This window comes from Vespa velutina, chromosome 17, assembly GCF_912470025.1.
Source record: "Vespa velutina chromosome 17, iVesVel2.1, whole genome shotgun sequence".
NCBI classification, from domain to species: Eukaryota; Metazoa; Arthropoda; class Insecta; order Hymenoptera; family Vespidae; genus Vespa; species Vespa velutina.
The window spans coordinates 2,838,594-2,851,093 of record NC_062204.1 but is presented as its reverse complement, the minus strand read 5'-3'; the positions used below and the strand labels follow the sequence as shown (position 1 = coordinate 2,851,093).

General features: G+C 29.1%; 1 protein-coding gene across 2 annotated transcripts in view; it reads left to right on the top strand.

Annotated features, from left to right (window-relative positions):
• The window catches only part of LOC124955144 (thyroid receptor-interacting protein 11-like), a 41,053-nt gene that overhangs the window by 15,864 nt on the left and 12,689 nt on the right, over positions 1–12,500 (top strand). Inside the window, exon 1 of one of the 2 annotated variants that reach the window (XM_047509113.1) lies at positions 993–1,740. The exons of the other annotated variant lie outside the window; for it this stretch is intronic. The gene's annotated coding sequence lies outside the window, so the exon portion shown is untranslated. Of the gene's footprint in view, positions 1–992; positions 1,741–12,500 lie in introns of those variants that run through there. 2 annotated transcript variants of the gene reach the window in all.

Here is a 12,500-nt window from a genome sequence, read left to right as displayed (position 1 = left end):
TCTCTATTTATTTATCTATCAATATATCTATTTATCTATCTATCTATCTATTTTATTTATTTATTTATTTGACATTCTACGAGTAAATTAATTTCTGATTACGAATAATCATAATGACAATATTTTTATTATCATTGAGAAATACAATTTATTTTTATTTTTTTATTATTTATCCCACTTTGGATTTATTCGAAGTCATTTTCAATTTCATTATTTCATTATTATATATATATATATATATATATATATATATATATATATATATATATATATTATACTATAATTATTGTATAATATTGATTATTGATATTATCAATTGAGTAAATTATTATATCTAATAACGAATTGAAATGTTCATTAAGATTAATTCATTATGACATCATTGATGATCCCTATAATGGAAAGTTCACCCTTGGTGAACTTAATGAAAAGACTTCTCATCGTACTTTCCTCTCTTTCTCTTATATACATACATACATATACATACACACACACACACACACACACACACACACATATATATACCTTCCTACTCGTATCTATATAGAACATAGTTCTCGTAGTAAGAGAATAGGCTATCGAAGGGCATGTAGTTCGAAGCTTGTTGCGGCTCGATGCATTAGCTGTTGGCAAGCGTATCATTCTCTCTCTCTCTTATTCCCAATAAGAAAGCCGAGAGAGTGAGTGAGAGAGAGAGAGAGAGAGAGAGAGAGAGAGAAAGAGAGAGAGCATTCATTGGATGAGAAAGAACAGGGAGAGTATAGGTCCTGAGATATCGATGGCTAGTCCTTTAATGTGTTCTAACACATACATACATACATACATACATACACACATACAATCATAATAGTGTTTGCACTGTGTCGATCACACTGGATTTTCTTTGTATTAGTAAAGTGCGTAAAGATATAAATGTATGCATATATATGTATATGCATATGTATGTCCATCATATACATCATATATATATATATATATATATGAGATGTATAATATACGTGCATTTGCGTATATGTCGTACTCCTCACATACACAGGGAGAGACAGAGAGAGAGAGAGACACCCACACTTACATACGTCGAACCACCTCTTGCTGCTGGTAGCTGGCACTCTAGGTGGTAGGAGGAGGAGGAGTCCTAGCGAACGCACAGTCGTTTCTCGACGCTCGTACAGTGAACGTGTCCTCTTGACCGCACGTGACCATCCCTTTTCTTGTGCCTTTATTAGCCTCTACCTCTCTCTCTCTCTCTCTCTCTTTCTCTTTCTCTTTCTCACACACCCGCCCCTAGAAACTCTTCCTTCTTTTTTTTCTTCTTCTTCTTTCTTCTTTTCTTTTATTTCCTTCTTTTTCCTCCACATCTTATCTATTATCCTATTTCTTCCTCTCCCTCCCTCCCTGCCCGTCCTATATTTGTACAGATATATATTCGGTTAAAAAAAGAAAGGAAAGAAAGAAAGAAATATTTTGTAAAATTATTGGTGTTACGAGTAAACGCGCGTTGGTTTTTTTTTTTTCTTTTTCTTTTTCTTTTCTTTTCTTTTCTTTTCTTTTTTTTTCCGAGCTCTCAGAAAAAGTTCGTTTCGAAAGGGAAGAGAAAAAAAAAAAAAGAAAGAAAATTCCTATGATCAATCAAGACGTTCTCTTCTTCTGCAAGAAGAAGGTGGAAAAAGAAGAGGAGGAGGAGGAGGAGGAAGAAATGGAGGAGAAGGAGGAGGGACGCAATATTATATTTACTAATTTGTGAGTAATTGAGATAGAAAAAGATTTTTAATTAAAGAATCAAAGAGATGATGATGATGATGATGATGATGAAGATAATAATAATAATAATAAAATATATTGTCTGTTACGTGAAGGAAAAAAAAGAAAAGAAGGAAAAGAAAAAAGGAAGAATCGAAGAGTACGTCCTTTAGATTTCTTTTTTTTCGTTTCTCTTTTTTTTTCCTTTTTTAATATAATTTCATTTTATTTCACTTAAGACTTTTAGTGTACCTAATCGAAAAAAGGAAAAAAGAATTGTTATGTATCTGTACATTTATTTTTTTTTTCTTTTTTTTTTCTTTTTTTTTTGTAATTAACTCTCGTGCGTTTCTATTAATTTTGATAAAATAGCAATGACAATGACGAATCTTTGGAATCGTGACATATCCGTTCGAGAATCGTTACGACAGATAAAGTACTTGGATTTGGATTATTATATTGTACGAGGTGTTTTCATTTCGCGATAAGACAGACAGAAAAAAAAAGAGAGAGAGAGAGAGAGAGAATATTATTATAGAGACGTAATTTTCTTCTTCGTCATTTTTCTTGAGAGTCTAACGATTGAGAGAGAATAATCCGTAGGAAAAAAAAAAGAAAAAAAAAGAAACAAAACGAAAGACACGCGACGAGTGTGCGTTCAATTAAAAATCGCAAAAAAAAAAAGAAAAAGAGGAAAGAAAAGAAATTGTTTCGAAAAAATATGGCGATTAATAAAATTAAATTAACAAAAGGAAAGAAGAAAGGAATGATCGTAGAAAGTCGTAGGAAATAATATAAAAATATAAAAGTATGGCGTGAATTAATAAAATGACGTATAGGAAAAAAAAAGACGGATAAAAGAGAATTTATTAATCATTGCAACTGACAAAGAGTAAATGAAAAATGATTTCGAAGATAGTGCGAATGATAAAAAAAAAAAAAGAAAAGAAAAAAAAAAAAAGGAAAATATGGCGCCGTTGGAACGTATACGATCTTGAAAAAATACAATGGAACGTAGCTTTTCTTTTTTAATCCATTTTTTTAATCCATTTTTTATCGTCGTCGTCGTCATCGTAGGTACTTCATTTTCCTTCGTTTTTTTTTTTTCTTGCTTCCTTCTATTTTTCCTTTTTCTTTTTCTTTCTTGATAGTTACGCGATCATGTTACGGCATAATGAATGATCGCATCCGTTTATCGAAGTGGAACGACGTGGTTCGTTCGTCCGATTGATTTTTCAAAGAACGAACGAAATTATTCGACGTGTTTCTCCTTCCTCTTTCTCTTCTTCCCTCTTCTCTCGAGAGAATCGAGAGAGAGGGAGAGAGGGAGAGAGAGAGAGAGAATGTGTACATATATGTCAGACGCAACAAGTCGCATACATTATTTTTTTTCTTTCTGAACACTTTGAAGCGTTCTCCAAAAGATTCAACAATTGATAATTATCAACGATCTGTTTAATCTCGAATGGATTATCTTCAATAAGAGTGATTTCATGGAATTCGATTGTAAAAAAAAATTTTTTTTATCAAACGTCAATAATACAGATATAACGTAACTCTCTACGGGTAATTTAAAAGTTTATCATTTAAAATAAATAAATAAATAAATAAATGATTAAATAAATAGATGGATAGATAGATAGATAAATAAGTAGATAGATAGATAGATAGATAGATAAATAGATAGATAGATTGATTGATAGATAGATTGATAGATAGATACAAAGAAAAAGAATTTATTATCTTTATTATCTCGTTCGCTTTTATCTGTTTTTGAAAAATATACACACACACACATATATATATATATATTTGTATATGTATATGTATAATGTGTTATATCGATATTATTTATAATGAAGCTAAATAATAACCTCACTGCAATAATATTGATCATTGATCATTAACATGCAAAAATATTAGCCGCAAAAGATTGCATAAACATTTTGTTTTGAACATTCAAAATGAATCGTCGTATGAAGTATCTCGTTCTTTATTTCTTTCTCTTTTTTTTTTCAATGTCTTTCTGGTTCTCTCTCTCTCTCTCTCTCTCTCTCTCTCTCTCTCTCTCTCTCTCTCTCTCTCTCTCTCTCTACGAGGACGATTGTTCAGAGCCTCAACTTCTGCTCTCTACGACGTGTGCATGACAATCTATATGCAGAAAGAGAGAGAGAGAGAGAGAGAGAGAGAGAAACAAGGTATGCACTCATGCTGCAAACTAGAGAGAGAGAGAGAGAGAGAGAGAGAGAGAGAGAGAGAGAGAGAGAGAGAGAGAGAGAGAGAGAGAGAGAGAGAGAGAGAGAGAGAGCAAACGTTACGACCGGGATTAACGCGTTCTTGTCGTTATGTAGAAATAATACATAATAACTCATCTCTCTCTCTCTCTCTCTCAAATTAAAAATTATATATATATATATCTCCATTTTTTTCTCCATCTTTTTCTTCCTAATTATCTCTAGGATATTTCTTCTTTTTTTTTTCTTGTTAATTTTTCGTTTCTTTTTTTTTTTTTATCATTCGTTTTTCATTTCTTTTTTACATAAATAAAAACGACGAGCGTGTCGCGACTCGAAAGATACGTCCGCCATTTCGATTTTTTTCCCCTCTCGATCATCGGCCGCCACTGCCGCCATTTTTATTATTCATCCTGCTCATGCTGCCACGCGCGAGCGCGCGTTTTTCCTCCTCCTCCTCTCTCTCTTTCTCTCTCGTTTTTCCTTTTCTTGTCTTTTTTTTTTCCTTTTTTTTTTCCTTTTTTTTTTCCTGTCTTATTCTTATTCGGAAATGTTTTTATCGCGTGGTAACAAATTTAAAATTATCAACGTGTTCCGTCTTTTTATCGCAGTTGGTTTACGCGAGATTTATACTGTAATTATCATTTCTTTTTTATTTTTTTATTTTTATTTTTCTTCCTCGTTAATATTTTTCTTATTTTAATTTAATTTTCACTCCTTTCATTCATTAATATTTCATATTTTCTATGTCATAAACTTATTAATTAGTCCGTAGAGAATATCCATATCTAATTTGGACACAAAATTTTAATAATTAGTATTGAGAGAAATGACGATTATTATATTGTCTTCGATGTATTTCAAATTTTTGTCAAATATTTTTTTTTCCGTTTTTTAGTATCTTCTCTAAAGACCAAAGAGAAAATTTTAGAGAACAGAATGTTAGCTTAACCTATTTATAACATCACATTACCTACATAAGTTCTACAATATTACACACACACACAAACACAACACAATACACACACGCACACATATCGCACATATTTAAAGGATCTCTCTGTAGAAATGACCTAGAATCGTTTAGAACGTTCAAATTTCCCGCATTAAATCGGGCAAGTTATCAAATTGGCGACCAATTTAAAAGGAATTATTATGAATTCGATTAAAATTTTAATGGAAAATTTTATTTCACTATATTCGTAACGATTAAAATTGAAATTAATTAATTCAAAAAAAAAAAAACAAAAAAAAAAAATCTAATTTTTATTATTTTCAATAATTGAAATTAAAATCGATTTTAACCCGTATCTTTCATTTTATTCGTCTCGATTAAAAATGAAATTAGTTATTTAAAAAGAAAAAAATGTTAAATATAATAAAAATAAAAATAATAATAATAATAAATATTATTTCTAAAGATTTCAGTTCTTTTTTTAGTTTCTTTTCGAGTTTTTTTTTATTTTTTAGATTGTAAAAGAAAAAAAAATTAGAATTTCTTAACTTAGAATAGCAATGTGTGACCGAGTATGAGCCTCTATCGGTTGATAATACGCGAAGGACACAAGCTTACCTATGATTACTTAACTAACGCGATGCACGATTAGCCGCGTGAACACACATGTATACGCACGCGCGCACCTACACAATCGTGCCTCTTATATTGCCGCGTAATGCGCGCTAGTGTACGCGCATGCGCACGCACGCACGCACGCACGAAACATATACGGTTAATATCGTTTTCGTTGTAAAAGTCGACCGACATGTCAGAGTCGCCAGACGATAAAAACTGTCGTAGAACCGTTCCTTATCTCGAAACAATAAATGTTTCTACGCTATCGATATGGTGCTCAATATTTTATCATTTTTTCCTTTTTCTATTTTCATTTTTTTTCTCTTCTTTCTTTTCTTTCTTTTTTTTCATACGTGGTTTTTTTATTTTTTTTTATTTTCTCCTTTTTTCTCTTTACCTTCCTTTTTCTATTTCATATTCATTTTTATATATTCGTCTCTTGCGCAATTCAAGTTAAAAGTGAAAACAAGTTAGAATTATAGTTTTTTTTTTTTCAATAAAAAATATATCGTTTCATTTTCAATCGTCTTTTTAGGATGGATTAATGAAAATTTGTTGTTGTTACTTGTTCTTCTTTGTTTTTGTTGTCGTTTTTCTTTCTTTCTTTCTTTCGTTTTTTTTCTTTTTTCTTGTTTCTGTTTTTATTTATTTACGTAAACGATAAAATGAATTTGAAGTGAGCGAATACAATTTTGTAATACGCGCAATATAACATATAAAAATGGCGTCGATAATTGTCATTCGTATTACAGTATTTAGCAATGGAGTTTGCACGGTTAGTCCGGTGTATTCGTATTGGTTAATTAAAGACGATCCTTGTACTTTAACCTTTGAGTAACTTTCAATCCGTTTCAGTTAACGATCAAGAGACACCTGCTATCGTTTACCGATAGCTTATGTATTATATATATATATATATGTGTATATATATATATATATATATATGTACATATATATGCAGTGTAATTATTTACATGTATATTTTTTATTAATCATTCGCGACAGTACGAATTATTATATATTTTATTTATTTCATATAACTCGATATAACAATTTCATTGTTATTATTATTATATTCCTTTTTTTTTTTTTTTTTTTTTGATCATGTTAACAATTTCTAGATCTATCTCTCTCTTTCTATTTCTATTTTATCCTCGGTGTCATAGAAAAGAAAAAGAGGAATATATTTACTCCGTTATTTGTGTGTAATTATAACAGACAGGTAAATTCCGAAGTTGGAAAACTACATGATGATGATGATGATGATGATGATGATGATGATGATAATGATGATGATAATGATAATGATAATGATAATAATGGTAATGACGATGATGATGAGAAGGGTAAAGATGATTCAGTGTTTCCAAATTTGGAGCGAAGGTATTGAGAGAAAGGGAAAAAGAGATAGAGAGTGAGAGAGAGAGAGAAGGGGTCAAAGGGAGAGAGGGGAGAGAGAGAGAGAGAGAGAGAGAGAAAAGCACATGTTTATGATGACCATATCTATATATGCAATTTCCACGGTCTTTAATTCAAGAGATTATGGAATACACGAAGAAGTTCTATCTTTTCGTTTACGTAAGCACGATGTAACGTGACTTCGAAGAGACAAAAAAAAAAAAAAGGAAGAAGAAGAAAAAAGAGAATTTTATTCGAAGGAATGGAAAAGAGAGACGAAACAAAAGAAATTGAATTAAATTAGAACGCGCCAAAATGTTTCCAAGTGATTTTAAATGTCAATTACTTTTTTTTTTTTTTTTTTTTTTTTTTTTTTTTTTTTTTTTTTTCTTTAATCTGTAATCATGTCTGCAAGAAAAAAAAAAAAACAAAGAAAAAATGAAAGTAAGGAAGATCAAAAGCTCGAAGAATCATGAAAAACGAATGAGATTGATTATTTATATAATAGAATCTAGAGACAACTTTTTTGATAGCATTTTTTGAAATTAAAAGAGAACAAACAAATAAAATAGTCTGATTGTTTGCAAATAATTATGAAGAAATACTCCATAAAATTATTATTTCTTAATTAATTCGTATGTTAATTAATATCCATTGTTATTTTTAATAATGTAACGTGTATATCGATATCAAACGGCGAATCATACGAACGATACCTCTTATAAATTTATATTTCCCCACTTCTCTCCATTTACACTTTAAACGACGTTGTGTTATCATTCACGTTAATTATTATCACTTCTATCTTTCTTTTCAAAATACATATATACTCGCCATTGAAATAGCTTTTAGAGAATTATATATATTATATAATATTTGTATGTATATATATATATACATATATATACTTATGTGGAAGTGTATCATTGACTATAATTAACCTTTTTTTGCACGTAACAGATAACGTTTATCTTAACGCTCATGACCAAATTTTGTTGGCATTTTTGTTTTTTTGTTTTTCCTCTTCCAAAAGACATTACAACTATTTAGATAAGAAGAACGTATATGTCGATCTGCTATCGCAACGAACGAAGACAATAATAGTAACATCGTATTATCGTCATTATTGATAACGGAGTTAATCGTTCGAATGACAAATTTTCCAAAAACAACAACAACAAAAAAAATAATAGAAAATTTCTCTTCTATCTCTTCTCTTTATCTTATATACACACACACAAACACACACACACACACACACACACATACACATACATACACAAGCGCGCACTCGTACGTACATAACAGAGAGATATATAAAATAGAAATTTTAAAAAAAGGATAGTATACAGATATATTAAAAATTAAAAAAAAAAAAAAAGAAAAAAATGTAAACAAGAAAAATTAAAAAAATATATATACATATATTTATACATCTACATACTTGATGTATTATTAATGAAGAAAAAAAAAAATGATTTACTTACATGAAAAGTATTAATTTAAAAACAAATCGATCAAAGATCAAGATCAACCGGTATCAGAGCATGCGTCGTATGTAACGGAAGATTTCGTCCTTGTGATTTATTTAACTATCATCCTTGCTTGCACATTTGAAGTTACTAAATTGTCTTTATATCATTGAAAAGTAGTAGGATGACGAATGATAATGATGATGGTAATAAAGAGGGAAGGGTAATGACTTTAATTTCTATAAGGATTTTCTCAATATATCAGAAAGCAATTTTTCATATAATTTTTTTCAATTATTAATTATCTCGTTAAAACACGATAATTAATTTTAAATTGTTTATACGTGAAAAAAATGAAAAATAAATAAAATCGAGATGTCTTTGTTAAACGATATAAGTATATAATAACTGTAATAATTTCGAGGCCATATTATGTTGGATATTTTCAAAAAAAAAAATAAAAAAAAAATAAAAAAAAGGGGAAAAAAAAAGATTGAGAAGAAAAGAAATGATGTAGGAATAACTTATGTGAAACGCCCTATAGAATCTCTTCCGTTAACTGAGAGTAAGAATTCCATGAAGCCGAAGGTAGTAATGGCTTTTCTCCCCTTTCTAGAGAGATCTTTCACGCGTGCCTGTTGTGTGTATTTTTGGTACCATTATTTGTTCAAGAATTACGAAAGAAAAAAAGAAAGACAAAAAAGGAAGAGAGAAAGAAAGAAAGAAAGAAATGTGCATGGACGTTTGTACTCGAAAAGAGACATGCTTTTTTCCGGTATCCAAATCTTTATGAAATAAACGTTTTCCTCTTCTACGGACATCTTTTTTTTTTTTACACACAGAAAGAGAGAGGGGTGATTTTCTTCTTCATCGTTCAAATATCCATAAGGATTTCTAAAATTATATATACAAAGTTAAAGATGATTATTGTAAAAATGGAAAAAAATTTTTAAAGGTATATTATTTATAAAGAGAAATTTTTGAGAGAAAATACAAAAAATATTGCCTTCGGTTCAAAGTGTAAAAAGAAAAAATGAAATAAATATACAGCGTGTTAACGTAACAAAAATACAAAAGAAATAATTAGAAGATATTTCGTGGATGTGATTGGATTTCAAAAAAAAAAAAAAAAAAAAAAAAAAAAAAAAAAAAAAAAAAAAAAAAAATTACTAGGAACGTAGTAAAAAAAAAATATATATATATATGTATATATGAAAAATACGATAGACATAAAATAAATAAAACAATAATAACTTATGCAACACATAACGGTACGAAAATAAAATACAAATATTATATGAGCATACGAAAAGAAAAAAAAGTAAAACACTATGCTATTGGCACAATAGAAAGAAGCAAATAAAAATTTAAAAAAATAAAAATAGTAAAAGAAAAAAGATATTAGCTTTTGAAAAAGGTTTTGAAAAGAAACAAAAAAAAAAAAGAAAAAGAAATACAACGGCCCTAAACAAAAATATTTCATACCGCAAGTGGTACATTTTTTGCTAAGGGAAAAGAAAAAGAAGAAATGAAGAAATAATAAGAAAAAAACAAAAAGGGCAACAAAAACAAATCAAAAAAAAAAAGAAAGAAAGAAAGAAAGAAAGAAAGAAAGAAAAGATAGAAAAGAAATAAAATGGAGAGATCACAGTGCAGCCAACGTTGTTATGCGATATTTAAAGCGTGAAGCTCAAACTGCTTGGGTGTTCCACGCTTGGCAGATGACTTGGTAGAAAGAGAGAGAAAGAGAGAAAGAGAAAGAGCAGAGCTCGTGCTTATCTTAAAAGAAAACGAGCTGAACGTTAGCTTCTGAGTATCCGACACGAGACACCGTGTACCTTTTCTATCTTACCTTGGTGCTAATATCCTGCGGTATCAAGAAAAGAAGACGAACGTAGCAAGTTACTTACTGCATGGCAAAGAGAAAAGGAGGAAGAGAAAAAAGAAGAAAGAAAGAAAAAGAAAGAGAAAAAGAAAACTACGATATGAACACAGAAAGAGAGAGAGAGAGAAAGAGAGGGAGAGAGTGAGAAAGAGAGAGAGAGTACAGTCGTCATCACGCCGCCATTATTGCTCTTTGCTAACATTGCTGACTAATCGACGGCACCTAAGTATGAGCCAGAAAATCACTCTGCTCAAAGTCAAATTTCTTTCTGGAGAAATAAGAGCTTTTTCATTTTTCTTCTACTTTTTCTTCTTCTTTCTTCTTTTTTTTTTTTTTTTTTTTTTTTTTTTTTTTCTCCAAAACAACGCAGAGAGTTCTTCGACAACTCCTGAAAAAAATGGAAAAAAAATTAAAAAAAAAAAAAAAAAAGATAAATAAATAAATAAATAGAAGTAACGATTAAAAATTTTTAACCAATGGAATGAGACAAATTATACACGAGTCAAAAGTTCCTAGATCGATTTTAAAGATTTATTACATACTCTTTTTCTTTTCTTTTTCCTTTTTTTTTTTTTTTCTTTTTTCTTTTTTCTTCAAATTCTAAAACTTAAAGTCTAGAAAACTTTTGTCTTGGTCTGTACAATTTGTTAAAATTTCAAGCTATTTTCTCTCTCTCTCACTCTCTCTTTGATTTAAATTAAAAAAATTGTTTTCCCTTCTTCTTCAGTTTTTTTTAATGTTGGAGAGATCAGTGCTAAACAAAAATTCTATGATTTCACTTTCACGACACGTTGAATAATAAAATATAACAAGTCTTTCAATGAATTGTTTCGTTACCACCGGAACTACTTAATTATAATCGGCTTATTCTATATATATATATCTATACATATGCATATATATATATATATATATGTATGGAACAGACATACATATATAATATACATAATAAATATACTTTTAAATATACTTTTTAATAAGAGCTCAACCTAACAAAGCAATAATTTACAATCTATTTTTTTTTATTGGTATATCTACACATTTACAACATCTTCTATGTACTTAAAATATATGTAATCTATGTATGTTACAATTTCATCTATTTCAAAATCAAAAAATAACTATCACGTGAACAGACATACATAGAAACAAAATAGACAGACAGACAGACAGACAGACATATATTCACGCAAAAAAGTCTTGAATTAGATCTATTGTTAATAGACATCAGTTTTCCTTCTATTACTTCTTCGATTATCGTCATATATTGAAAGAAAAAAGAAGAAAAAAAAAAAAAAGAAAAAAAAAAGAGGAAGAAGCAGAAGTAGAAGAAGAAGAAGAATAAAAGTACAAAACGGTATATCGACGAGTTTTTGTGAGGTATAATATTTAAATAACAATACCGTTTTCTTACCAGTCATTGTAACGCTCTCACCGATTATTATACATCGTTTCGAATGCTATCGCGATTCTTAACATTCATACGCGCATATATACATATGTTGTATATATATATATATATATGTATATATATCGAAGGAGAAGTGACGTCAGACATTTAAAAATTATCAAGAATTTCAAAAAAAAAAAAAAAAAAAAAAAAAACAAACCAGCAGGGCAGTCCAAAGATTCCCAAATGAATATAATAAAAAAAAATCCAATTACTCGTGACACCTTAGATTTGTAATATTACGCTTATAATTTTTAAAGGCTCTATTAATCTGGCAACATACGTTTACAAATCTGAAAAAGAAAAAGGAGAAGAAAAAGAAGAAAAGAAATAAATCCAAAGAAATTGACCAGTGTATCATCGAATTAATCCTTCCTTAGTTCTCTGATAATCTTTGATAGAAATGTAATGGACAGTGATCATTTTTCTGTACCTGAAAGATAGAAAAAGAAAAAAAAAACAAAGTAAGAGAAAGACAGAGCATATACTTATGTGTATATATATATATATATATGTATATAAATATATGTATGGATATGGATGATCGTTAAGTATCATTCCGTAGGATATTTGATTACAGTCTCTGTTGACACAGCTCGTGTCTGGATATTCACTGCCATCTGCTATCGTTATTAACTTCTTTCAGTTTCGTTCTCAAACATATTTTTTTCTTCTTCCACTTATTCATCTGTATATATATATATATATATATATATAGATCATGATTTGCTTAAAAAAAGAAAGAGAG